Here is a 27,388-nt window from a genome sequence, read left to right on the forward strand (position 1 = left end):
TATTGCATCCTTCAGATCATGTCCACAATGAAAAGCAACAGGGAATTTAATAAGGATTAGCATTAAGAGCAAAGGTCAGAAAGGCATTTTGTAATTTATTACCAACCAAGGAGGCTGGGTGGTGGAATTCCCTCCCCCTTTTTTCCCCCCTCAAAGGGTTAAGAGACCTAGATATGAAGACTGTGTGTAAGCATCTTTAGATATTCAGGGTTTTCAATTCTGGCTTTAAGACAAAAAGTACAATAACTCTCAATTTACCACCCCCCCACCACTTAGGAAATTTGGATGAAATAGACAATTTTTAGGCCCATGGCTGCATGAAGTCTCCCAAAGATCTGGGCCCTTTTTAATATTGCTTCTAAAAAACAATTATCTGGAAAGATATAGGAATTAATTGTATCAACTCTTTAAATTAATCACATTTAAATCAAATTTAACTTTTACCAGACTCTCCTCCTCTTTTATCTTATCCTTATTAGACTACATAGCCCTGGCGTGCCAGTCAAAACCAAGCACATCCCTCAATTAAAAAAAAAAAGAGAGGGTCACTTTTCTGGAGAAACATAGAAATGTAATACTATATAAGTAATAATTAGTTATTAACTACAGTAATAAATGAAAGAAATATCAGAGGAGATAAGCTATTTGTTGGCAAATTGTGGTTTCACTGTTTTGATTGCCTGAATTATTATTATTATTATTTATTAGATTTTTATACCGCCCTTCTCCCGAAGGACTCAGGTACAGCCAAGAATAAAACTCAATATATATACAATTAAAACCAGAAGTTAAAAGAAAGCATATAGTTGGTATTATATCCTTCAGTCTTCTTTTTGTGGTTTTCTCTGGATGCTGGGATACAACATTTTCTTATCTGAAGCAATAAACTCAAAAGATATCCCTTTCCCTTATTTGAGCAGAAACTTTGAAATACTTCAGTTCTATCTTCTTTCTTTGATACTCCCCTCATGTTACTGCTCTGCTACCTACCTCAGTTAAAGGAGAACGAAGAACTCTAAAAGTAATTTCCATGTACTTGAACAGCAGATGTAATTTTTCTGATTTGCATAGAAGACATGAACATTTTTATCCGATTGAATAATTAAACTTGTTCTTTCTGTGCTTTCCTTTGTTAAAGAAAAACTGAGTTGCTTCCTAAAGATCCAGTCAGGTTATGCTATTACAGGTCAGACTATTACAAGGCTGACCAGCTTCTCCTGGGTAATTGTGGAGCATGGATATACCTCAGCTTGGAGAAGCTGGGTTCTCCACTGGCAACATCTGTAGCAGGGATTAGATTTATGCACCAAACAACAAACATATTTCTGAACAGTTTTTGGAGTTGATCTTGTCAAAATGTACCTTTAAAAAGTTTCAGTTCATAACTCAAGTCAGTAAAATCAGAAACCCAGAGATTATGTGTCAGCACTCTCTCTCCTTCATTACTGGTATAGCTCTTCTTGGGTACAGTAAGAGGTTTTGGAATATTATATACATTATCCTAATATGCTACTACATCTCATAAACTGCATCAATTCAGTCTATTGTACAATTTAGCACCTGGCTAGAAAATTCAACCTGAGGTCTCTGATGGAATTATTTTATACCTCGTAATCAACATGTCTTCTGTGATGAATCGTGTAATCATGAATAGTATGGAAATAGTTTCATTGTGAAGTTCTTCCGCTAACTTCTGTGCTTACTTTAAAACAACGTTCCCTAACCTTTTCAGCTTTGTGGCCCAGCTTGGGAGGGAGAGGGGATGGTTTCGCACATGCGGCCGGCAAACGTGCACAATGCACATGTGCTCAGCCACTGCTCACACAAGTGGAAGTGTGCCCCCAGGAGCACTTGATTATCACTTCCACGGTCTGGTTCCAAAAGGCTCAAGGCTCAGTAGTGGGCTGTGGCCCGGAGGTTGAGGACCCTTGCTTTAGAACATTTATAAATCCCTCATCTGATTGGTAGGTTTGTAGCTATGGATTTGTCTTGGCCAGCTGTTTCATTTTCCAGACCTATGAAGGTCAACACTTTTAGAGCAGGGGTCTCCAACTTTGGTCCCCTTAAGACTTGTGGACTTCAACTCTCAGAGTTCCTCAGCCAGCAAAGCTGGCTGAGGGACTTTGGGAGTTGAAGTCCACAAGTCTTAAAGGGACCAAGGTTGGAGACCCCTGTTTTAGGGTCTTGATTGCCACAGTATTAGGCCCCACAGATATTTTAACCTATGCGTAGTTTCTGGTGATTCAGTTTCCTTCTGCCATTGGTCTCCCATGAACAGTTCCTCTCAAACATTGATCTTTGACAGCGGCAACTACGGCATTATCCATCCATGAAATGACATCACTTCCTAAGTTTTATTATCTCTACCCAGCTTTCCCGTTGTGCAACACTCAATGGTTTTAGTGTCAGATATGATCTTCCCAAGTGCTGCTTCCACATTCACCATTAATGAATAGACACGCACATCCTTTGAATTGCATTTTAAAATTTAGGAACCTCATTAGGTAGTGCAATATCACTGTCTATCAAGCTAAATAAGTAATATTGCCGGAGGGAAAAAAAAGTCTGTGGGTTTAATTCTGGGATGCATGTCTATACTCCTTTGTTCTTTACTTTTGTGTTAGTATATTCCTGACCTCTTATGTCAATAGTTGCAATTCCTGTAGCTTTCAGCTTTTTAAGAAGCACATTTATCATACCAGCTCCTGCAGTATCATTGATGTCACTAAATTCCAGAAAATACTTTTGACAGCCACTGTTGCAGGGACATTTTCACTACATTGGATTGTTGATCCAAAATGCACCATTAAAGTTATTCATTCAATATGGCTGAGGTCAGATCTGCAGTTCAGAATAGCAAGCTAGTGTTTTGCTGACTTTATAACTGCCACAGTCTTTGGTTTTTGTTGCTGGTAACTGAATGATCTCATTGTGAATGGTTTTTCCAAGGTAATGACATGTGCATATTTATTGTGAGGTGATTTGCCTCAGATATGCATTAAGTACAGCATGGAACATAGTCATTTATAGTTTTAAGGAATTTTTGATTGCTTGGCAGATACAACGGATCTTGGCACGTACAACCAGCTACTGCTAGGTTTTAGATTGGAAGCATTCTAAAATGACAGTGAGGTTGTGTTTTTTTTAGAACTTTTTGCCAATACTATAACTCTGATACAGTACAATCTTCTCTTGATGCTGATCAACTATGATGGCCTTCAACCTTAGTTGTTTCTAAAACGTCTTTCCACTTATAAAAGACTCTCTGGTGTTTTGTTGCTTTCTTAAGGCATGTCACGTTTCTGAAAAGATTGTCCCAGTTGTTTGTTCATACAGACAGCAATGTGGCTGAAACAATAGATCTGGAAGAGTTTGCAACAGCATTTCTGACTTTTAAACAAGCCATCGTTTTTCTACTTTGCCACACTAATTTTATATTAATTTTACACTAATAATTAGTTAAGGAAATGGCTAAGTCAGTGTCGTGCTGAGGCCCATGAAATACAGGGAATTTCCATGGGCTACTGACATAGATCCACAGTCCTGAAAAATCTAGAGTTAAAGGAACTCTAAAAAAACAACAACCCACGTCTAAAAGAACAGCAGCAGTTTTTTGCATCTTCACCACAATATTTGATAGATATCTCCAGTCAGATGGCAGTCGACAAAGTCCTGAGGAAGAACTGGGATATTTTGGAATACTAATAAACTTTATGATATGGTTGGATTAAAGCTTTAAGGACATTTAGTTGCTGATGTTACCAAGCAGAAAAAGAAAATCTGTAGAATTACCACTGGGAACTTGGAACACAAGAAGCATAAAAATGGGAAAGCTTAACACAGTGAAAGACGAAATGACTCGACTACACATTGACAACCTAGGCATAAGCAAATTGAAATGGACTGGAATTGGACATTTGCAGTCAGAAAAATCACACTGTTTATTATTTAGGACATAAAAAATGAAGAAGGGTTGTTTTGAAAGTCAGGAAAGATATAGCAAGGACAGTACCTGGGTACAGTGAAGTCACTGACCAAGTCAGACTTTGCAGACTTAACATGATTATGTCTTTAATATTATTATTATTATTATTTATGCCTCAGTCCTAATGCAGAAGAAAAGGAATTTTATGTGCTTATTTCTAATATGCGACGGCTTTAATTTAACCAACTATATAAACATTTTGGTGCAGACATTTCTGCATGGAGCTTTACTGTCTTACCTGTATACAGTATCTCCCTCTTGGATTCGTATATGTGTTTCTTATCACAGATTTGTTATATCCAGTCTGGTAAATAGCTTCCGGACCCAGCCTTTGGGGTTGTTTTTAACCCTATAAAAAGGATGGAAAGGAACTTCTCCTGAGCTTTTTAAAGTTTCAATACTTTTAGTAAGGTGCCCATGCTGGAAGTTCGTAACTTTTGCCTTACCAAATAGGCTGTCTGATCAAGCATGCCGATAGCCACAGAAGTAGAGTCCTGATGGCAGTGCATGCCAAATCCAGAACGATATTTTCGCACAGATGTTACTAGGTATTATAAATTTTTGCAAGATCTTAAAGCAAATATTTTGTAAGCTAATCAATACCAAGAAGACCTTGACTTTGTGTCAGAATGGTCAAAAACTTGGCAACTCCAAATCTCAACCGGCAAATGCTCTGTCTTACACATTGGAAAAAAGAATCTGAACACTAAATACAAGCTCGATGGACATTACCTTACAGATGACACCCCACCCTGTTAAAGACCTTGGAGTTTTCATATCCAATGATCTAAGTGCCAAAGCCCACTGCAACTACATTGCAAAAAAGGCATTAAGAGTTGTAAACTTAATCTTGCATAGTTTCTTCTCCAGAAACACTACACTACTAACCAGAGCATATAAAACATTTGCTAGACCAATTCTTGAATACAGCTCGACTGTCTGGAACCCATACCTTATTTCAGACATTAATACAATTGAACGTGTCCAGAAATATTTTACAAGAAGAGTTCTCCACTCCTCTGAATACAACTAAATACCTTATGCCACCAGACTTGAAATCCTGGGTTTAGAAAACTTAGAACTCCTCCGCCTTTGACATGACCTGACTCTAACTCATAGAATCATCTATTACAATGTCCTTCCTGTTGAAGACTACTTCAGCTTCAGTTGCAACAATACACGAGCACACAATAGATTTAAGCTTAATGTTAACCGCTCCAATCTTGATTGCAGAAAATATGACTTCAGTAACAGAGTTGTTAATACTTGGAATACACTACCAGACTCAGTGGTCTCTTCCCAAAATCCCCAAAGCTTTAACCAAAAACTGTCTACTATTGACCTCACCCCATTCCTAAGAGGTCTGTAAGGGGCGTGCATAAGAGCACAAGCGTGCCTACCATTCCTGTCCTATTGTTTCCTTTTGTTATCTCCAATTAATATAGTTATTACATACTTATGCTTATATATATGCTTATATATCGTACAGTTATTTCATGCTTATGCTTATATATACTATTGTGACAAATAAAATAAATAAATAAAATAAAAAATAAATACCAAGTAATCAATGTGGATCAGCAGAATTACACTCCCTTTATATTTTCTATGGAGCCCCAAAAGCTAGATGATGATGGTGATGATGATGATGACGACGACATTTGATCAGGGGTGAAATCCAGCAGGTTCTGACAGGTTCTGGAGAACTGGTAGCAGAAATTTTGAGCAGTTCAGAGAACCGGTAGCGGAAAGTTTAAATAGTTCCTAGAACTGGCAAATGCCACCTCTGGCTGGCCCCAGAATGGGGTGGGAATGGAGATTTGCAATATCCTTCCCCCAGGAGTGGGGAGGGAATGAGGATTTTGCAGTATCCTTCCCCTGCCACGCCCACCAAGCCACACCATGCCCACCAAGCCATGCCCACAGAACCAATAAGTAAGTAAGTAAGTAAGTACCAATAAGTAAGTAAGTAAGTAAGAACCAATAAGTAAGTAAGTAAATAAGTAAGGCTCTGCGCATGCGCAAGGAATGGAGGCTCGCGGCTGAGACGGAAGCCAGCGAGGGACAGTTTCTAAAGGATGGCAGCTTCCTGATGACCCGCCGCGCTGCCTACACCCCCTGACCTGGTGGACCATCATCTCAGCAGCCGCAGGAGAGGTCTTTGGACCTTCTCGGGTCAGCGGCTGCAGAGAACGGGCAGGGGGAAGGCGGCGATGCGGCGAGCTGCGGCCATTTCTATTGGCGCGCGGCCAGCTGTTTGCAGCCTGCTGTTTGTTGTCGGCCCGCAGTGTGCTTTGGCGTCTTTGACATCGGATCGCCTTCCATCATCCCAGCAGCCTGGGAGTGGATTTTGGTGGTTCTCTGGGGCTGCTGAGGTATGTGTCCACCGCGGAGGTTGTGGACACGAAGAACGGGCCGGAAGGGAGGTTGCAAATGGCAGCCATTGTTGCGGGCGGTTGGGCGATACGTGGAAAGCCACGGCCCATGCCCGCATTTGTCCATCGGCGCCTGGTCTGCCTTGCTTACATCGGCGTCTGCCCTTACTATCGGCATTCGAAGCGTGGCGAGACCGCGGCGGGAAACGAGGCCGCGGGGTGGTGAGCTTGGAGATCGGCGCCTTTCTATGGTCCCATTTATTATCCTCCATTGCTGAGTCATTGTCATTTTCGACGGTACTTTGCCCCCCCCCATCCCTTTTGGAAGAGGATGGGTGAGGGGTTACTGCCCGGTTTTGCAGACCTACCGGGGGACTTTCTTTTCCGGGAATTAACAGTGCCAGCGAGGGAGGGGATGATGACGCTACTCACCTACTTTCCATATGGGATTTTTGGCCCCCTTTTGATTTACCACCAGACAAATTGGCCTCCCATTGGACGGATCATCAATGACTTGCCTTGCCTATTCTGAGGACATGACTTTCTTTCGCTGTCTCTTCTTTCAACATGTGATACTCCGCACATGATCTCCTGCGCCTGCGAGGTGCCCCCGCCTCGCAGGAATGGCCCGCCACATTACCTAGGGCCGGCCTCAATGACGGGTCTTGGGACCCACAGAGGTGGCATGCGTCAAGAAAGAGCCTTTGGGGATTTTTAAATAGGGAATTTTTAAGGGGGGGAGGGTAAGGGCGGGTGTTGGGGGAAACCTGTTGGGGAGGGTATGTCCAGTCCCAGCGCGTGCTCACGGCATTATTTCAGTTGGTCCGAAGACAGGGGGGGAGGGGAATGTTCAGAACAGAGAGTGTTATTCCATCTGTACGGTAAGTAGGAGAGCCAGATATGGCGGAGGCAGGGGGCCGCATCGTTCTTCGGGAGCACGTGTTCGATGTTTAAAAGCGATCACGTGCTCCGGCCCCTCAGTCCTCACTCGTTCCCCGGATGGTCAAGACCTTTGCAATGCCCGGTCCGTGGTCAATAAGGCTCCCCTGATTTGTGATCTTATTCAGAGGGAGTCCGCGGACTTTATGGGCATTACGGAGACCTGGTTGGGCACAGAGGGGGGTGTACCCCTGGTTGAACTGTGCCCTCCGGGTTTCCGTGCATTCCATCAGCCGAGGGCCCAAGGTAGGGGTGGGGGGGTGGCGGTTGTGATTAAAGAGAGTCTGGAGCCGAGGGAGTCCACTGTTCCTCAGATAGCTGGTTGTGAATCCCTCCTTGTGAAGTGGGGCCATCGGAATCAGATGGGGCTGTTGATCACATACCTGGCTCCTTGCTACGTGACTACAGCCCTACCTGAGCTACTAGAGGTGCTTGCTGGCGTGGTGGTTGAGATTCCCAGACTTTTGGTCTTGGGGGATTTCAACTTGCCATCGGCCGGCTTGTCGTCGACGGTGGTTCAGGAGTTCCAGGCCTCCATGACGGCCTTGGACCTGATTCAAGTAACTGATGGCCCTACACACATTGGGGGAGGCGCACTAGACTTGATTTTTATCTCTGGTCAGTGGGTTAATGATCTGGATTTAGGAGATATAGTGATGGAACTGGTGTCATGGTCAGATCATTTTCTTCTTCGCCTAGACTTTTGGACCGCCGCTCACCACCGCAGGGAGATGGAGCCAATGCGTTGGTTCCGTCCCAGGCGCCTGATGGACCCGGAGAGGTTCCTGACGGAGCTTGGGCCGTTTCCTGAGGACCTTGCCCACGGCACGACTGAAGAACTGGTTGCGGCCTGGGAACGGGCCGCGGCTGGGGCTTTGGACCGTGTAGTGCCTTTGCGGCCTCTGACCCGGCGTAGATCTCAATTGGCTCCCTGGTTTTCCGAGGAGCTGAGAGAGATGAAACGCCGGAGAAGACGCCTAGAGAGCACTTGGAGGTCCAGCCGTTCCGAGGCTGATTGGACACTAGTGAGGTCTTTTACTAAGACCTACCTAGTGGCAATGAGGGAGGCGAAACGTTCTTACATTTCCACCCTCATTGCATCGGCAGATAACCGCCCGGCCGCCTTGTTTCGGGTGACCCGTTCCCTCCTTCATCAGGAGGGAGGGGATGACCCTTTACAAGGACGAGCCGAGGAGTTTAACAGTTATCTATACGATAAAATCGTTCAGCTTTGGGATAGTTTGGACCAAAATTGCGATGATCCGACTGAGATGACGGAGACACGTCTTGTTGAGGTTATTTGGGATGAGTTTGATTCTGTGGCTCTCGAGGACGTGGACAGGTTGCTGGGGAGGTTACATGCAACTACATGTTTACTGGACCCGTGTCCTTCCTGGTTAGTGCTGGCTGCTCAGGAAGTGACAGAAGGCTGGCTCCAGGGGATTATAAATGCTTCTTTGGTGGAAGGGGTTTTCCCCGCTGGCTTGAAAGAGGCGGTGGTGAGACCTCTCCTTAAGAAGCCTTCCCTGGACCCAGCTATTTTGGGGAATTACCGTCCAGTCTCCAACTTTCACTTTGTGGTGAAGGTTGTAGAGAGTGTGGTTGCATAGCAGCTTCCCTGACACCTGGATGAAGCTGTCTATCTAGACCCATTCCAGTCCGGCTTCCGACCCGGTTATAGCACAGAGACGGCTTTCGTCGCGTTGGTGGATGACCTCTGGAGGGTCAGGGATAGGGGTTGCTCCTCTGCCCTGGTCCTATTAGATCTCTCAGCGGCTTTTGATACCATCAACCATGGTATCCTGCTGCGCCGGTTGGAGGGATTGGGAGTGGGAGGCACCGTTTATCGGTGGTTCTCCTCCTATGTCTCTGACCGGTCACAGACGGTGCAGAGGTTGTCCGTGAGGCGCCTCACTTGTGGGGTGCCTCAGGGGTCAATTCTCTCGTCTACCCTGTTCAACATCTATATGAAGCCGCTGGGCGAGGTCATCAGTGGTTTTGGGGTGAGTTATCATCTGTACGCTGACGATACTCAGCTGTACTTTTCCACCCCGGACCACCCCAACGAAGCGGTCGAGTGCTGTCCCGGTGCCTGGAAGCCGTACGGGTCTGGATGGGGAGAAACAGACTCAAGCTCAATCCTTCCAAGACGGAGTGGCTGTGGATGCCGGCACCCCGGTACAGTCAGCTGCATCCGCAGCTGACTGTTGGGGGCGAGTTAGTGGCCCCAAAGGAGGTGGTTCGCAACTTGGGTGTCCTCCTGGATGGATGGCTGTCCTTTGATGAACATCTGGCGGCCGTCTCCAGGAGGGCTTTTTACCAAGTTCGCTTGGTCCGCCAGTTGTGTCCCTTCCTTGACCAGGATGCCTTATGCACAGTCACTCACACTCTGGTCACGTCTCGGTTGGATTACTGCAATGCTCTCTACATGGGGCTGCCCTTGAGGTGCACCCGGAGGCTACAGTTAATCCAGAATGCGGCTGCGCGAGTAGTAATGAGAGCCACTCGTGGCTCCCATGTAACATCACTGCTGCGTAGTCTGCACTGGCTTCCTGTGGTCTTTCGGGTGCGCTTCAAGATTTTGGTTACCACCTTTAAAGCGCTCCATGGCTTAGGACCCGGGTACTTACGAGACCGCCTGCTGTTACCCTATGCCTCCCACCGACCTGTACACTCTCACAGAGAAGGTCTCCTCAGGGTGCCGTCCGCCAAACAATGTCGGCTGGCGGCCCCCAGGAGTAGGGCTTTCTCTGTTGGAGCATCGACGCTCTGGAATGAACTTCCCCCTGGCCTATGTCAAGTGCCTGATCTTCGGACCTTCCGTCGTGAGCTAAAAACACACTTATTTATTAAAGCGGGACTGGCATAATAGTTTTAATTTTAAACTGGGGTTTTTATTGTTTTGGATTTTTAAATTTTTTAAAATTTTAAAGTTAAACTTTTAATTATCAGCCTTTTTGTAATCTGCTAGGTTTTAATTGTTGGTTTAATTGTATATATATTGTGTTTTATCTTTGGCTGTACACCGCCCTGAGTCCTTTGGGAGAAGGGCGGTATAAAAATTTAAATAATAATAATAATAATAATAATAATAATAATAATAATAATAATAATAATAATAATAATAATAATAATAAAATTGGATTTCACCACTGCATTAGATGCATAGGTCTACCCATCTTATAAAGTGACTGAGCGGCTATTACAATTAGAAGCATCAATATAGCAACAAATGACAGAGAGCATAAAATGGAAAAAACAGAAGCAGCAAAACAAATAATGGCAGCTAAGAGTAAATCCACCTACAATAAATGTAACACATTTAACATGCGCTGCTACCTTCTGATCCCTAGTACTCTTGGAATGATGCCTTCCCTTGAGATTTATTGGAAGCTTGAGTTGACTTGCAAATAAGTGAAAAGACAATGGACACACAAATACATATGGAGTTGGAGACAGTTTTAAAAATTAACATTCAGATGAATGTAATTTATCTTATTAGGACTTATGGACACTCAGCTAGAAAAGGCTCATAATTGATTAGTTTTATGTATAATAACTGTAGCAAGGCTACTATGTGCACAAAGGTGTAAGACTACATAGACACCAATAATGGAGGAAGAGATAATAGAAATGGCTAGATTGACTTGTTTGATTAAGAGTACAACTACTTTTATAGAAAACTGGAAATCTTTATAGACTTTTTTTTTTTTGCTGAAAATGGATAAATATAAACTGATGATTTTGAGATTTATTGATTTAAAAAGTTTGTTTGTGGAAAGATGGAATGCAACATGGGAGGATAGAGATGGTCATTGCTAAGTTTGTAACTGTGGCAGAGAAGATTGGAAGTTGCTTCTTTTGATATCTTTTTCTTACATTTTAATTATTCTTTCCTTTTTCTTTTACCCTTCTGTAATCCAAATAAATAAAAATACCATAGTTTTTGGAGTATAATACACACCTTTTTCCGCCACAAAAGAGGATGAAAATTTGGGTGCATCTTATACACCAAATGTAGCCCCGCCCACCCGCCAGCCCCCTGGAAAATGGGGGTGCGTGGAGGTGGCAATCTCTGCAGCCTGAAACAGCTGATCTTCAGGAGGCTGATCCAACTGACAATCAGCTGCTTGTGCTAATCAGGCTGTGTTGAAGCTGCAATTGAAAGGGGCTGTTTGCTGCAAGCAGGCATATTGCTGGGATGCAGAAGCAGATTTTTTTTCTTGTCCTAATCAAGCTGTGCTAAAAATGAAACTGAAACTGAAACAGGCTGTTTGCCATTTGCTGCAAGGAGGCAAATTGCTGGGATGCAGAAGCAGATTTTTTTTCTTGTCCTAATCAAGCTGTGCTAAAAATGAAACTGAAACTGAAACAGGCTGTTTGCCATTTGCTGCAAGGAGGCAAATTGCTGGGAGGCAGAGGCAGTTTTTTTTTTTCTTGTTTTCCTCCTCAAAAAAGGTAGGTGCGTCTTATAGTCCGGAGTATCTTATACTCCAAAAAACACAGTAAATCTTTTACCCTTTTATAATCTTTTACAATTTCTATTTCTTCTCCTATATCACTGTACTTTTAAAAATCTTTGTAAAACCTTCTTTTAATAAAAATATTTAATTAAACATTTTTTATTTTTGTGTTTTTTTAAAAAAAGGTTTCCTGGAAACGTAGACTACCAAGAATGTACTGTGCTGCCTGAGACTTGTCCAAGTGGAGATAAACCTACTAGAAAGCCTCAGGCTCTCCAGAGGCCAGTTTTTATTTTATCTTTTTCATTTTGAAGAAAACAAAAATTAACTCAAGTGCAACAACACATCCTCCAATTCTGATTTAATTTTCATAAATTCAAAGAGTTTTAATGATTGGTGTGTCTGACGCACCCCAAGAGTATGGATTCTGGGACAATTTTGCAAAGCAAGTAAATAAATATAAAGTAATGTGTAGAACTATTGAACATTCAAAGGATGCAATTCATCGAACGAGATATACAAGGATATAGAAAACTTCAAGATGAGTTTAAAATGACAAAAAGATAAAGATGCTGGTAATAATTTGAATACTGAAATAAAGATGTATTTATTTCCCACAATATGGATGCCCTGGAGATAGATTTGTTTGCCTTTCATCGTTATAAACAATTCCCCTGCCTCAATATGGAGACATATCACAAACAGTAATGGATATATCTGTACAGCAATTATCTGATGAAGAAGCATCATTTTCCTGCCAAATGTGCGGATAGAAATCTTCAATAAGAAAAGTAGTAAAGTTGCCATTGGAAAAGTATGTGTTAGATTTTAAAAATTTAATGTATGACTGTTTGTTTATTGAACTATACCTTGTGTTTGCTCCGGGAAGTCAGGGGGGAAGGGTGGTTTTGGAGGGAGGGGGGAGGGGGGAGGGGAGGGGGGAAATATAATTGTTTTTGTAAAACTTTTTCAATAATAATAAAAAAGGAAAAGTATGTCTTATGCAGATACTTTCCAGACATATTTACTTACTTATTTCTGCACTTAACTTGCATGCTGTACTTTTATCTTTTTATTCATTATCTACCAAGTAGCTGACATGACTTAAACAAGAGAAAGAGAAGACCCTGGTTCCCAAGTTGAAGAAGAAAAAAATCCGAAAGTGATGAGTGGGAATGGTGGAAAAAAGGTGGAAAAATTAGATTAGTTTTTCAAGACCAGAGGAATGTGAAGATCAATGTACAGTGTGAGCAATGCTGACACTCCATTGCTTAGATATTATCCAACAGAACTTGATTCTTTAGCTCCGTGATAGCGAACCTATGGTACACATGCCACAGATGGCACACAGTGCCCTCTTTGTGGGTACGTGAGCTGTCAGCTCAGTTCAGCTCTGCTGCACATGCATGAGTGCCTTCCACTGTCCAGCTGGTCATCGGGTCTCTGTCATGCATGCATGGGGGGGACGGGGCATGTGCATGTGCATGCATGTGCAGGGGGCAGGGCATGTGCAGGGTGTGTGTGCACATGTGTGGGGATGAGGCACGTTCAGGGGGCAACACCCATGTGTGGGGGCGGGACACATGCACATTGTATTTTGTGGGTTTGCATGCATACGCACACATTTGCGCACACAAGCTTTGGGCACTCAGTCTGGAAAAGGTTAGCCGTCACTGCTTTAACTGATGGTTGAGACAACAGTGTGCTGTCCTTCAGCCTTCTAATCCTGTTCTTACTAGGAGCTGACTACAGGAATATGTGAGTCTGTTTAAATTTGAATTTCATCCTTTTCACATGAACTCACTAATTATTATTCACGAATTAATTATTCTATTCTCCCTCCCATCTCCAGGGGAATCAAGTTTAAAATAATCAAGCAAACAAAAAAGTTGTATTGTAGTAATGAAATTTGGGGCTATGTTTCCCAATATGTCGTGTCCCACTCCTCCGCTGATGGCCGGGTCAGGGAAATCCGAATCAGGCATGCCTCTGCAGCTCTGCCAAAGTCCTAGCAAAGTTCTCAAGGCAGGCAGGAGACCAGAAAGTGACTTCAGCAAGATATGTTAGACTTTGCCTGACTCAGAGAATGCCAGAAAGCAGATCCTTTATAGAGGCCATGGGGTGTGGCTCCATGACTCAGCACTTATCCAGGCCTGTCCCTCCCTTCCTTCTGTCGCCGCCGCCTATCAATTCTTCTGAAGTGAGGGTCACTCCAGTCTGCAGCTGTTGGCAATTGACCTTCCTCAGGCTCACATGCTGTGGGGGAGGGGGAGGGCTCTAGTTGCTCCGTTTGCCTGGGCATGGAGCCAGAGCTGGGGGCTGGAGGTACTTCTTCATCCTCAGCCTGTCTGGGCATAGAGCCAGGGCTGGGGCCGGGAGGCATACTAGGACATTCCTCAGCATTCGGAAGCAGATAAGAAGGCCCCGGCTGCGGTGAAAGCGGACGAGACACAACACAATACGTACATGTTAATGGATCTTTGCATTCATCTTGTACAACCAAAATACATTATGTGCTCTGCACAACTACAATGCCTTTTCCTCCTAACATAAGTGTTGCATCTCCCCTTGTTTGCATAGACGGGGAGTCAGACCCTAACTTCTGCTTATCTGCTAAGAAAAAACGAATTTTTAAAATCTTCAGACAGAACTGGAGAAGGAAATGGAGGAAAAAGAACCTGAATCCCAGAGGTAGGAAAAGGAGAGAATGAACATAGTTTTCTTGAGCTTCTGATTAATGTTTAGAGCAAGCAAACTGGAAAAGTCAGGGAAGCAAGCAAAGAACTTTCACTTGAGGAATCTGTTTCCTCTAAGGAATGGGTAAACACGTTTAGCCAGGAAGCTGCATTAAAATGTGGATCTTTATTTGTGCTCAAATCTAGCCTTATGATCTCATGTGCTTATTTTCTCTTCGCAAATAGAGAATTCTTTGTAATGTCAGCCTTTTTCTTTATTCCCAGGTCAAGCTGCTCCAATACATCTAATTTGCTCTTTCTAAACTACTTTAAGTTGAAATAAAACCTCGTTTAGCAAGCATTCACAGTTATAATGGTGATGACTTTATGACCAAGCCTCACATTTATAACCTTTGCAGATCTGTAAAGCAAAGGCAAGCTGAAGTAAGATCAAGGGCACATTAGTGGTTTCCCTTAGCAAACACTTCACAGGATGACTAAGATGCTGGTCTCAATTACCGTCGCTAAAGGAGGACCACCTTATACTCTTGTATAATCTAGAGGCAAGTGCATTACTTGTAGCAGTCCAGCCCCACCTTGTGGTCTGCATGGATCATTGCACATATTAAATTGCTTTCAGTTGTTTTGATCAACAATGGGATACTTTTGGAACACCTGTTAAGGTTGGGGCTAAGAGGCTTTGTTTTGCAGTGTTTTCACTCCTTCCTTAACTCTGATTTGTGTTGGAGAGGGAGGAGAGATTGGCCGCGTGGACCCTGACTTGTAGGATCAGTCCTACCTCCCTTGCTTTTTAATATCTATAGGAAGCCTTTAGAAGGAGTCTTTTGACAGCTGGGATTTGATCAGGGGTGAAATCCAGCCAATTCTGACAGGTTCTGGAGAATAAGTAGCGGAAATTTTGAGTAGTTCGGAGAACTGGAAAATATCACCTCTAGTTGGCCCCACAGTGGGGTGGGAATGGAGATTTTGCAATATCCTTCCCCCAGGAGTGGGGTGGGAATGGAGATTTTGCAGTATCCTTCCTCTGGCGTGGGGTGGGAATGGAGATTTTGCAGTATTCTTGCCACACCACCAAACCACACCCACCAAGCCACGCCCACTAAGCCATACCCACAGAACCAGTGGTAAAAAAATCTAGATTTCACCACTGGATTTGATACTATCAAAATGCTGGTAACACACAATTGTATGCTTTTTTTTTATCCTGGCTGTAATTATTTCAATATCTTACTTGGTGCCTAGAAATTGTCAGTATCTGGATGAGAGACAACAGACTGAAGATGAACCCCGGCAGGTCAGAGCTGCTGTTGATCCATCAGGGTCCTGTGTTGCTGCCAGAGTTATACCTGGAATAGTAGATTTATGACTTGGAGGTCCTTCTTTACTCGTGGCTCCTACTGGACAAAAGTTCATAAGCCTAGCATTGGATGGTACACCAGCTGTACTCTTACCTAGGACAAAAGGATCTGGCTACAGTAATTCATGTCCTCATTGCTACCCTTTAAACTACTAAATGTATTCTCTTTGGGGGTGCACTTATAGAATAAACTATGTGTGATCCAAAATGCAGCAGCTTGTATATTTTCAGGCTCTTGAGATTGGGAGCATATCACATCAGTTTGTGGATACAGCATTGGCTGTCAATTGTTTAGGCCTGTTATGGATTGGCATATTGATACTCATCCTTCTCTTCACTAATACAATATCCCCTGTATTGCTTTAATGGTTACTTTAATTTTTATTCTGAATGTTTTACCGTGTACCAGTGGTGAAACTGAGCCGGTTCTATCTGGCTCGGGTGAACCTGTAGCACCGGTGGTGGGAAATTCTGGCCACCCACCTGGATGTCATCACGTCCTGTTTTTGACCCTCTGTGCATGCTCAGAAGTCTCTGTGCATTGCAGAGGAGGCACGCTCCCATTTATGAACCGGTAGCAAAGGTAGATAAATTTCACCCCTGCCATGTACCTTTTCTGTGTAATTTCCAAGCCTTTCGATCAATGTGGCATAGAAATATTATGGTTAATCGTAAATAAGCACAAAGTAAAGGTTTCATATATCCAATTTTTTTCTTTTAAAATTTGATTTTATTTGCCTTTTAAGATTGGTCTGTTGGAAATGCAAAAAGGTTCCCAGAACATATTATCACTTCTGGTGTACATGTCTTAAGGCGAAAAAATATTGATCCAGAATTAGAAACTGGATAGAAGAGATAAGTGGACATAATGTGGACTTGAAACCAGACATGTTTTTACTAGGGATATTAACCAGAACCTACAGTAAAGAAATTCAATATTTGATTTTACACATAATTACTGCTGCAAGGATTGTCTACGAACAGTTCTGGTAAAATGACAAGGTACCAACAGAGGAAGAAATAATCAAGAAAATTCTGTATTGTGTGGAGATGGATAAATTAACGAAAGAAATAAAAGAAAAGGAAGAGACAGAATATTATCAAGTATGGACCAAGTGGTTAGAGAATAGGAAAAGTAAATATGAATAAATGATGGAGAAGAAAAGGTGACAAATGTATAAAACATTGTAAATGAATAAAACTAGATATAAAGGAACGATAAAGATAAAGATAACAAAAGAGAGGAAAACAGGGGAATATATAAAGCAGAAAGTATGTGGAATGAAACTGACATGTAAAAAGAAAACACATATTATGTGTTTGTGTTATGTATGTTTGTGTTATGTTGTGTTGTTGTAGTAAAATCAATAAAAAAAACCTTTAGTATAAAGATTGGTCTGTTTTTCTAAAGGGAAAGTAAAATGGATCTAGTTGCTGTTCTTCAACTGGCTTGTCATAGACTCTAGTGCTGAGAAGAAGAAACTGGCTCAAGATGAACTGAGGTCACCCAGTTAGTTTCATTCTTAAGGGAGGACCACTTTCTGGAACACCAGGCTGCCCTGAGATTAGATTGGCCCCATCTCTGCTCACCTTTCAGAAAGTCTTGAAGAGTTGGCTGCTTTCCCAGGCAAGGGGATAGGAGAATAATTGTGTCCAAATTATTGATGTATGGTATTTTGGCAGCCAGTTTGTGTTTCAGCTGGTCATGAAATGTACCTTTTTTATATTGTGCTTACCATATTTTTTGGAGTATAAGACGTACCAGAGTATAAGATGCACCTTAGTTTTTGGGGAGGAAAATAAGGAAAAAGCTGATTGTTAGGTGGATCGGCCTCCCGGAATACCCCCAATCAGCTGTTCCCAGAGGTGAATTTTAGCAACAGGTTCCTTGGTTGTGAGCTCTGTGCCTTGCTCTTTTTTTGCTTTTTTTAATTTGCTGAAGTCAAGCTATACTATATCCACTGCATTCCCATGGTCAACAAATCTAGCTGTTCAATATCAAAAATTGTTTTGTCAGCTCTTTTTTTATACAAGATAACTGTTTAATCATCTGTTCCAGAGCTTTGCTCAGTGTCAGTATCAAGTCAATATTGATACTCTAGATATTGTTGTCTCAAGCCTTGGGCTAGATTGGTTGATGTCACCTTTGGTGCATGTTAGTTAGTGGTGGATGTTTTGGAATTTGTCAGGCTCACCATCTTTTTCTCCTTTTTTTTCATGTCTCTGGTTGCCTAACTTTTCTTGATACATAGTTTTTATATTGTTTGATGTATTGTGTGGTATTCAGAGTCATTTAGAGACAATGTACATCAAGTAAAACAAAATAAATAAGTAAATAAGCTGATCCATTTATAATTACCAGGCCCTATTGTTCCTTCTTTCTGAAAATATGACTAAAATTTGTCCTTCTCTAGTGCTCCAGCACTAGTGTATCTCAAAGATGGGAACTTCCAGATGGCATTCACAAAATCATTCAGGACTCTTGAATGTAACTGACCTGTGTCGAGAAATGTAGCTCATTCACGATACCCAGATATTCTTTAACCATGTTTCTGTTAGTTTGTCATTCTCTCCTCTTGTCAGGTCTTTTGTTTATGTCCACATGAATATAGTTCATTTGAGGGGAAGAAAAACCAAACCAGTAGAAGAGTCTATCTCTATACTTGACCTCATCGTGTGTCACTATTCTAACAGTGGATCAACCTTTTTTTTCCTTTTTTTTTTGTTTTCTTTGTTTTGTTTTGTTGTTTTGTTTTATTTTATTTTATTTTCTTTCTTGATATTTTATTAAACTGTAATAATTGTTGAATGGGGCAATTATTAAGTAAGAAAGTCCAGTGTAATAGCCACTATCCCTAGTTATTTAGCTTCATCTGTTTGTTTGTTTGCTTGCATGCTTACTAAGATTTCTATACTAATAAATTACCTCCCTGATCAGCCTTCAAAATGCCAACAGATTAAGATAAAAAAAATACACGTATGCCAATGAATCAGTATTACAATCCCTTGTGCAGTGGTGGGATTCAAAAAAATTTACTTCCAGTTTTGTGGGCATAGTTTGGTAGGTGTGGCATGGCTTGATGGGCATGGCTTGGTGGGCGTGGCAGGGGAAAGATACTGTAAAATCTCCATTCTCTCCCCACTCCAGGGGAAGGTTACAGCAAAATCTCCATTTCTTCCCGATCAGCTGGGACTTGGGAGGCAGAGAATAGATGGGGGTGAGGCCAGTCAGAGGTGGTAGTTCTCTGAACTACTCAAAATTTCTGCTACCAGTTCTCCAGAACTGGTCAGAACCAGCTGAATATCACCTCTGCCCTTGTGGTAGACTAAACCTCAACATCCCCAAATGCAGTCCCAAGTTTTTGCAGCTTACAAGGACTGCCTATCTATAAGTAGGCTGTTACATAAAAAGGGGGACACCATCATAGAGAAGGGTCACCTCAGGGTCCCTGTGGGTATCATTTCTTCAATGAAAAGAGTCTCAGCAACCCTATTTTTCTTGATCTCACTGAGTGGCTGATTCAAACCAGAAAGGTAATCTCCTGGGTATTCCAAGCCACAAAGGGTAACAAGCAGCACCTTGAATTGAATTCAGAATCTAATTGGCAGTCAGTCTAGTTCCCAAAGTAACAGTGTTGCATGGCAAAATTTCAGTTTGGTGTTAATTACATTGGCAGGTGTATGCTGTACCAGCTGAATAGACTACAAGGCAGCTTCATGTAGAATAAGTGGCACTAATTCAGCCACGAGGTTATGAGGGCATCAGCTTCTGACTACACAAAAAGCTTCCTGGTCAAGAAATGGTCATAGTTGGTGACAAAGTGCAATTGTGTAAAAGTTCTTTTGGCTGTAGCTTCAATATGCTGTGAGTCTCAGAATGAGAACCAGCTACACATCAGGACAGCCTATTTCCAGATTTCCAGATTTGTTAGACCTTCAAATACTTACCTATTGAATTTTGCTAATATTTTCAGCCTGTTTTTCCCCAAGTAAGCCCTCACAGTTTCCATCAGGTCAGCCCCTTTTTCTATTGTTGATTAACTACATGAAAAAAAACCTTGGTGAAGTCATCAATCAGCATAGGCTGAGGTATCACTAACAAGGAAATGATCCCCAGTTATGCATTGCCACCTCGTATGCTACTCTTCCTGATTTTGCCAGCTTCTCTCTGTCTTCAGATTCTAATTGTTCAAGTTTACATGCTTACTCTGTTTCTTCTACTTCCGCTAAGAGAAGAGTGGACTACCCCTAATTCTCACCCCAATCCTATCCAGTAGTGGGTTCCACTTACCTTCACTACTGGTTCAGAACCAGGAGCACCTGCACGTGTGCACTTCTTTCGCTCGTGCGCAGTGCTTCTGTGCATGATGACATCCTGCAAGTGGGCAGACCCTCCCGCCACCACCACTACAGGTTCACTTGAACTGGGGCGAACCGGTAGAAACCCACCACTGATCCTATCCCTGAATTATAATGTCTCCAGCATAACATTCTAATGATTTCAATTTACCTACAGAGCATTTAAGCATGTCTATTCACAAGTGGGATCAGTTATTAGTAAAAGTGATTATTTTTTCAAGCTCAGAAATGCTTCTGGGCAATAATGCAGAAGGTGCCATTTCTAAATGAGCAGCATGTAGAGAATTGAAGGTCATGACTATGGATTCCTATTATTTCACTGCTCTAGGAAATGAGATCTAAACAAAAGCATTGCTTCCCGTGCAAACTTTTATAAAGGATGTGACTTTGAATAGAAAATGTTGATATCAACAGTGGAGATAATACATTGTCTATGTATTATCATTAAGAGTCATGGAACATGAATGGAAAGGAATTAATGTACTGATGCTATGTTTGTGGTTTTCAGTATATGCCTAGATGGCCATTCTGGATAGAGATGATACCCAGTTAGCTGTACTACCTATGGGATAGAAAAATAGTTAAATTCACAGAAAATAAGTTCTTTGTTTAGAAAATATGGGTTTCTTCAATTACAAGTATATTCTTAGGGGGGAAATGCAATTATCAACTAATGATGGAGGATTTGGTTTTCAAATGGGCAGGGTTAGCATACAAATATACTAGAACTCTGATATCCTTGGAAAAAAATATGCCAGTTAGAAAGTTAAGAAATGGAATAAAAAAGATTCAATTCTTTTTTCCATGCTAAATTGACTGTATGGGGAAACTCAACTTTGAAAATTGGGGGGGAAAAGAATATTGATATGGAAAAATTAGTTGGAAACAGAGATATTGACTTTGGACCAACTGACAATGATGAAGATTATAGTTTAACATACTCTGTGTTAAGAGATAAAAAGCATTTATCAGATATAACCAAATGACAACATTGTTTGGACCAGCAGCATTTCAAATTGTGAGAGACCTGAGGTACCAGAACAACTTGTTAAACCTCTTTAAACAAAACAAAACAAAAAAATCCTCTACTGTTTGTTTCTATAGATATTTGTTATCAAGAAATCAAGTTAATATGCAGATATTAAGAAATGAGTAGAAGAAAGAATTGTGGATTCCTATATTGTCTGGAAAAGGAGAGAGTGTCTTAACTTCTATAGGTGTCAAAGGACTTCAGTAACTTCTATAGGTGTCAAAGTACCTCAAATTAAAACTTATACAACAAAAAGTAATTTTTAGAATTTATTGTGCTCCATTATTTTTGTGTAGAAAAGGACTGCCAAAAAGAGAATTTAGTTGGAGATGTAATAGGGCTAATGCTTCTTTAAAACACATTTCTATACTTTGGTTTTGGGAGAAAGTAGTGGCTTATATACAGTAACTTGATTGTGCAACAAAACCTAAATTTCTCACAGGATATTATTCACTTAAACTATATACCTTCTGTGTCAAATTTGACAACTGGACAACAAAAATATATTCTCTATCCCCTTTCTATGGCCAAAATACTGATATTGCAGCATTGGAAAGTTCTTTAGGATGTGAATAATTTAGAGACAGCATTGTGGCTAATGTTCAAGACACTATTAAATATAAAGAAATGTTATTAGAAATATAACACTGCCAAACATCATGAATATCTGATGCCCTCTTCTTCAAAGAAAGGAAATATGACACATGGTTTAGTGACATTCACCGTTCACGAATTCAACGACTAATAATCTATATGATATAAATACGTTAACATAACATATGTTACTTGTTTTATAAACAGCAGACCATTTGTTCAACATGCTTGAAAAGGACTTATTAAAGGGAGTTTAATTCTGTTACTAGGTCATTGGGTTAATATTCTAATTAAGTGTTAAGCACGTCCCCCATCCCAAAATCTAGACATATTCTTTGTCAATATCTCTTTATAACACTACTAGACACTCCTCCATATGTTGGATGCTTATTTGATTTCCCAACCACATTAATCCTTTTAAAACAAAAGCATGTGATTTACAAGATGTTTGCAGTAAGTGGCATAAAGTGTTATTACTCTGTGAAAGATTCAAACAGACATTAAATTCTTTCCATCAAACGCTGTAGACTTTTGCAAATGATGATAGGAAGTGCTATGATTTGATAGCAGGGAAATGTTTGTGCATTATTGGAAGTAATCTTATTTGTTTTTTTATTTAGAAACTTTATTTATTTTTATTTTTTTGCATTTATATCCTGCCCTTCTCTGAAGACTCAGGGTGGCTTACACTATGTTAGCAATAGTCTTCATCCATTTGTATATTATATACAAAGTCAACTTATTGCCCCCAACAATCTGGGTCCTCATTTTACCTACCTTAAAGGATGGAAGGCTGAGTCAACCTTGGGTCTGGTGGAGCTTGAACCTGCAGTAATTGCAAGCAGCTGCTGTTAATAACAGACTGTCTTACCAGTCTGAGCCACAGAGGCCCCTATATGGCTGCTTACTCAGCAGACAACTCTGGGCAGCGAACAAACAATAGAATAACCAAATATAAATGAAAAATGAAAGCAAAAAGTAAATATAGGAGTAAGATTGATTTTAAAATAGTGATGAAAATTTCAGCATAGTATTTTTTAAAACTCTTCATTAAAGGCTGAAACAATATTAATCTTAATGCTACACAAGCTTTCTGATGAGGGCATTGAATAAGACAAGGTCAAAACTAGTAAAGGGAACGATCTCCAAATCTGCTCTTAAAGACAATCACATTCATATAGGAGATATCAGTTTCCCAATTTTGCACATTTGTGAAGCAGTTCACCCTGGGGGGAAAAAAATGTCCTACAATGCATAAGAAAGAAAATTGCATTTTAAAAGCATGCATTAAGAAAAAAGTATGGATACATGGATACATATATTAAATAAAGTAATATGCAAACATGGTATCATATGCCTGGATCTATGATGTTATGGTAATTTCAAAATCAACAAAATTTGTTTCATTATTTGGTCAATTCCTGGTGGTATATTTTGCAGTGACAGCTCTAAGTTGTCAATAAATTGCAATAATTCTGTGACTGGAAAAATGAAACTGAACTATTTAAGACTCTATCACCAACTAATAGGTTAATCATGCAAGGCCATTCCCCCCCCCCTTTTTTTTAAGAAAAATATCCAGGTTGCCTTTTCCGTGTTGGTGGGCTGAAACTCTGTATCTGCCCTCACCAAAAAGCAATAATTTGTTATTTACCAAGATAAACTAGCCCCCGCTAGCCCAAGCAGAGTGTGATGACTCCCCCAGTTGCTTCCCCAGGTACCTCTCCAGATGTCAGTTCAGAGGAGGGTGAACCAGGGGTGAAATGCTCCTGGTTCAGACCAGATCTGGCGATCCAGTAGTGATGGGGGCAGATAGTTAGGAGAACTGGTAGCAAAAATCCCTGCCCCCCCCCACCGCCCACACCTCGCTGTTCCTCTTCTCTGTCCTTGAAGCTCTGAGTGGTGATATAGCTGCAAACGGCCTTAAATAACTGCCACGGTGCTTCAAAGGGCCGCACTACAACTGATAGGTGGCTAGTAGACCGGTGCCTCTATTTTTAAAGAAGGTAGACTGGTGCACTCCCAAGTTTTTGTATACTTTATTTATTATTTTTATTTATTATTATTGGCCATGCCCATTCAGTCACCTGACCACCAAGTCACACCCACGGGTCACCTGACGACCATGCCACACCCACCAATTAAGCCACACCAACAGAACCGGTAGGAAAAAATTTTAGATTTCACCCCTGGGGTGAACCAATTGCAGCAGCTGAAGCATAGCTGCAGCAGGATGGCCCTGAGGCATCAGATGGGGAAAGCACACAGGTGCAGTCAGTCAGTGATGAGGAAGAGGAACTGTCTTCTGCACCTGATCCGAGAATAGATAGGGCAGAGGAAAGACAGGAGCAGTGAGGGTCAGCGCGATTACTCGCGAGAAGGTAGCCTTGCCCTTTTTGATGGGCTGCACCAAAAACTGTCCATTTAGTGCGTCAGGCAGATGGAGATGATGGTAGAAGCAACATGTTCCTTTCCTAGCTCCATTTTTCTTGGACGTTGTGATTCCTGCCTTGGTTTGGATTGACTTGGATCGTGCCTTGTGAACTCTGAACTTTTCTTGTCTCCTGAACCCTCTTGGGTTGTGGATTTATCTTGTTTGGGGAACTTTCAAGTGCCTTGTGGACTCATTGGCCATTGCTCTGTGCACTAGCATTGGTCTGCTTTTGGCTGGAGTTAATTGGGACAGTTCTGGGTTTTTTGGTGAAGGGAATTGCTGGGGAATATTAATAAACCCACTAAACCACCATTTTGTGTGTGTGTGTGAGAGAGAGAGAATGAGTGAGCAGGACAGCACAGACTCCCAAAGCATTGTCATTTTCCACTTACCTTTCTTGAAAAACCCAGAGAATTTATAAGTCAAGAGGAAGAAACTCTGAAATGATGCTTTGGAGGTGCTAATACAATAATAAATGTTCCTACTTTTCTTGAATATGGATATAGCTTTCCCCTGCTCCAAAGGGCCATGTACTTTTGGTTTATCTTCATTACCAGTGCAAGTATTGGCTTCAGGCCAATTCTCAACAACAAAAATTCATGAGGTTATCTTCAAACTGCCCTAGTTCATCAGAAAGGTAACAACCTCTGACAGTCTTTTTCTGATACACACCAAAAGAAATGTGTCTTTTGGCTTATACTAACCCCAGTGGCGCTGCATGGTTTACCTGCTATGCTTCACTTTGTTTCAGGCAAATATCTTCTCTATATTTGGTTAGTATATGGTGGGACAGAAATATTGCCTTTCCTCCAGTCATTGTTCCTTGCTTTTCACAGCAATTTTTTTAAAGAAGTTAAGAAGTGACCTCTTAAGAGCTTGTTCACTGATGAAATAACTAAACTGTGGTAAACCCCCCTCTTCTTCTTATCAGTTTACTGAGGAAACAATGGTATCTCAAAGACTTTGGCTTCTTTTAATTCTTTGTTTCGTTTTTGTTTGGAAAAATTAAGTGAAAAGAAATATGTAGCTTTTCTTTTTTAATCCAAGGACAAAACAATAGTAAAATTGTTTCTTTTTTGTTTTAAACTGATCCAGGATAAGCAAATTCATTAACCAGGAACATGTTAAATGTGGTTTGGGTTTTTTTTGGTTTTTTTTGGGGGGGGAGGGGGGTGCATGGGTGGGTTGAATCAGGCCATCATTATGACCAAAGAGGAGGAAGGGGATGAAATCTATAAAGACTTCAATTTCAGTCTGCTTATTCATGAAAATACTCTAGTCGAAGCTACAAGACAGAAAAGCCCTATATTTCTCACTTAGAGGAATAATTGGAACAGCTATGATATAACATTGAACATTTTCTATTTTTTTTAAAAAAATATTAAACTTTTTTTCAAAAAAACAAAAAAAATTAACACTTTTTTCTTTTCAACAGTTTCGCATCAGTAACCAATACTTATACGTTTTTTCTCCCATGTCTTAATGTAAACTCATTTAATTATTTTGTGACCTGGACCCAAGCCATCTTAGTTCTGCAACTACCTTCCTTACTGGTCCAATGGGATCCTTAGCAGAAGTATTCCCATCTCATTTTCCTTGAAGTGAACTGTGTGTATTTCTCTTTTTATTGTTACTTTTTTTAAAAAAGAATTGTACTTCATCAATCTATTTAGCAGTATAGCTGTCAAATATTAGACTGCCAAATATTAGAATGTGTTGTGTTTTTGCTGTGTTTTGCTATATTACAAGAAAATACTTTGATTCACTTAGACATATCTTCAGTCAATGGCCCTCTTCACACAGCATAGTTAACTGGAATGGGGAGACTTAACATGGTAAACATACAGAAAAAAAAATCCAGTTAAATATCCCAATTAACCCAGAAGGAACTACTTTTAGCCATGAACAGATTGTCCCTTCTTAGAGGAATTATTGAGTCTGTCATTTGCACCTCTATAACTCTCTGGTTTGGTTCTGCAACCCAACAAGAAAGACACAGACTTCAGAGGATAATTAGAACTGCAGAAAAAATAATTGCTACCAACCTGCCTTCCATTGAGGACCTGTATACTGCACGAATCAAGAAGAGGGCCATGAAAATATTTACAGATCCCTCACATCTGGACATAAACTGTTTCAACTCCTAGCCTCAAAATGACACTATAGAGCACTACACACCAGAACAACTAGACACAAGAACAGTTTTTTCCCGAAGGCCATCACTTTGCTAAACAAATAATTCCCTCAACACTGTCAAACTATTTACTAAATCTGCACTATTATTAATCTTTTTATCGTTCCCGTCACCAATCTCTTTCCACTTATGACTGTATGACTGTAACTTTGTTGCTGGTAATCCTTATGATTTATATTGATATTGATTGTTCCTGATTGCTTATTTGTACCCTATGCTTATCATTAAGTGTTGTATCATTAAGTGTTAAATTGTACCCTATGACCATCATTTATGTTGTAAATGTTGTACCTTGATGAAGGAATCTTTTCTTTTATGTACACTGAGAGCGTATGCACCAAGACAAATTCCTTGTGTGTCCAATCACACTTGGCCAATAAAAATTCTATTCTATTCTATTCTATTCTATTCTATTCTATTCTATTCTATTCTATTCTATTCTATTCTATTCTATTCTATGGTATAGCTGATCTCCTAGAGAGGTCTTGTGCAAATGAGGTGCACTTCAGTTTTCACCTCTTGAAATCGCACAGGTTCTGAAAAGGAGGCAGTAAATCTCTTTCAATCTTGTCCACAGTGACATTGATCCCAAATGTATCACTGAAAATCTTTTTTTTTTCTAAATGAAAAAAAAAAATTAAAAAAGAAGCTCCCAGCTTCCTTTCCGGTGACCAAGAGGATTTACAGAAAGGCTGCTAAGTAGATCGTGAATTAATATGATGAAAATGGGGATGAAGATTATGAAGAAGATGGGTAAAGAAGTGGGTAAATGAGGGGCGCTATAATTATCCACAAAGGGTGGATAATTCAACCAGGTGTAACACTACAGAGTCCTAGCATTCACAGCTCAATGCCTGACCTGATATGACCAAGAATGAAGGCTGTTTCAAATTAAGAAAATGCATCACTTCTTTTAATTTTGGGACGTTCTTGACATTTCTTTGCCTTCTAAATCCTATTGT

Source organism: Ahaetulla prasina, chromosome 3, assembly GCF_028640845.1.
Source record: "Ahaetulla prasina isolate Xishuangbanna chromosome 3, ASM2864084v1, whole genome shotgun sequence".
In the NCBI taxonomy this organism is placed as follows: Eukaryota; Metazoa; Chordata; class Lepidosauria; order Squamata; family Colubridae; genus Ahaetulla; species Ahaetulla prasina.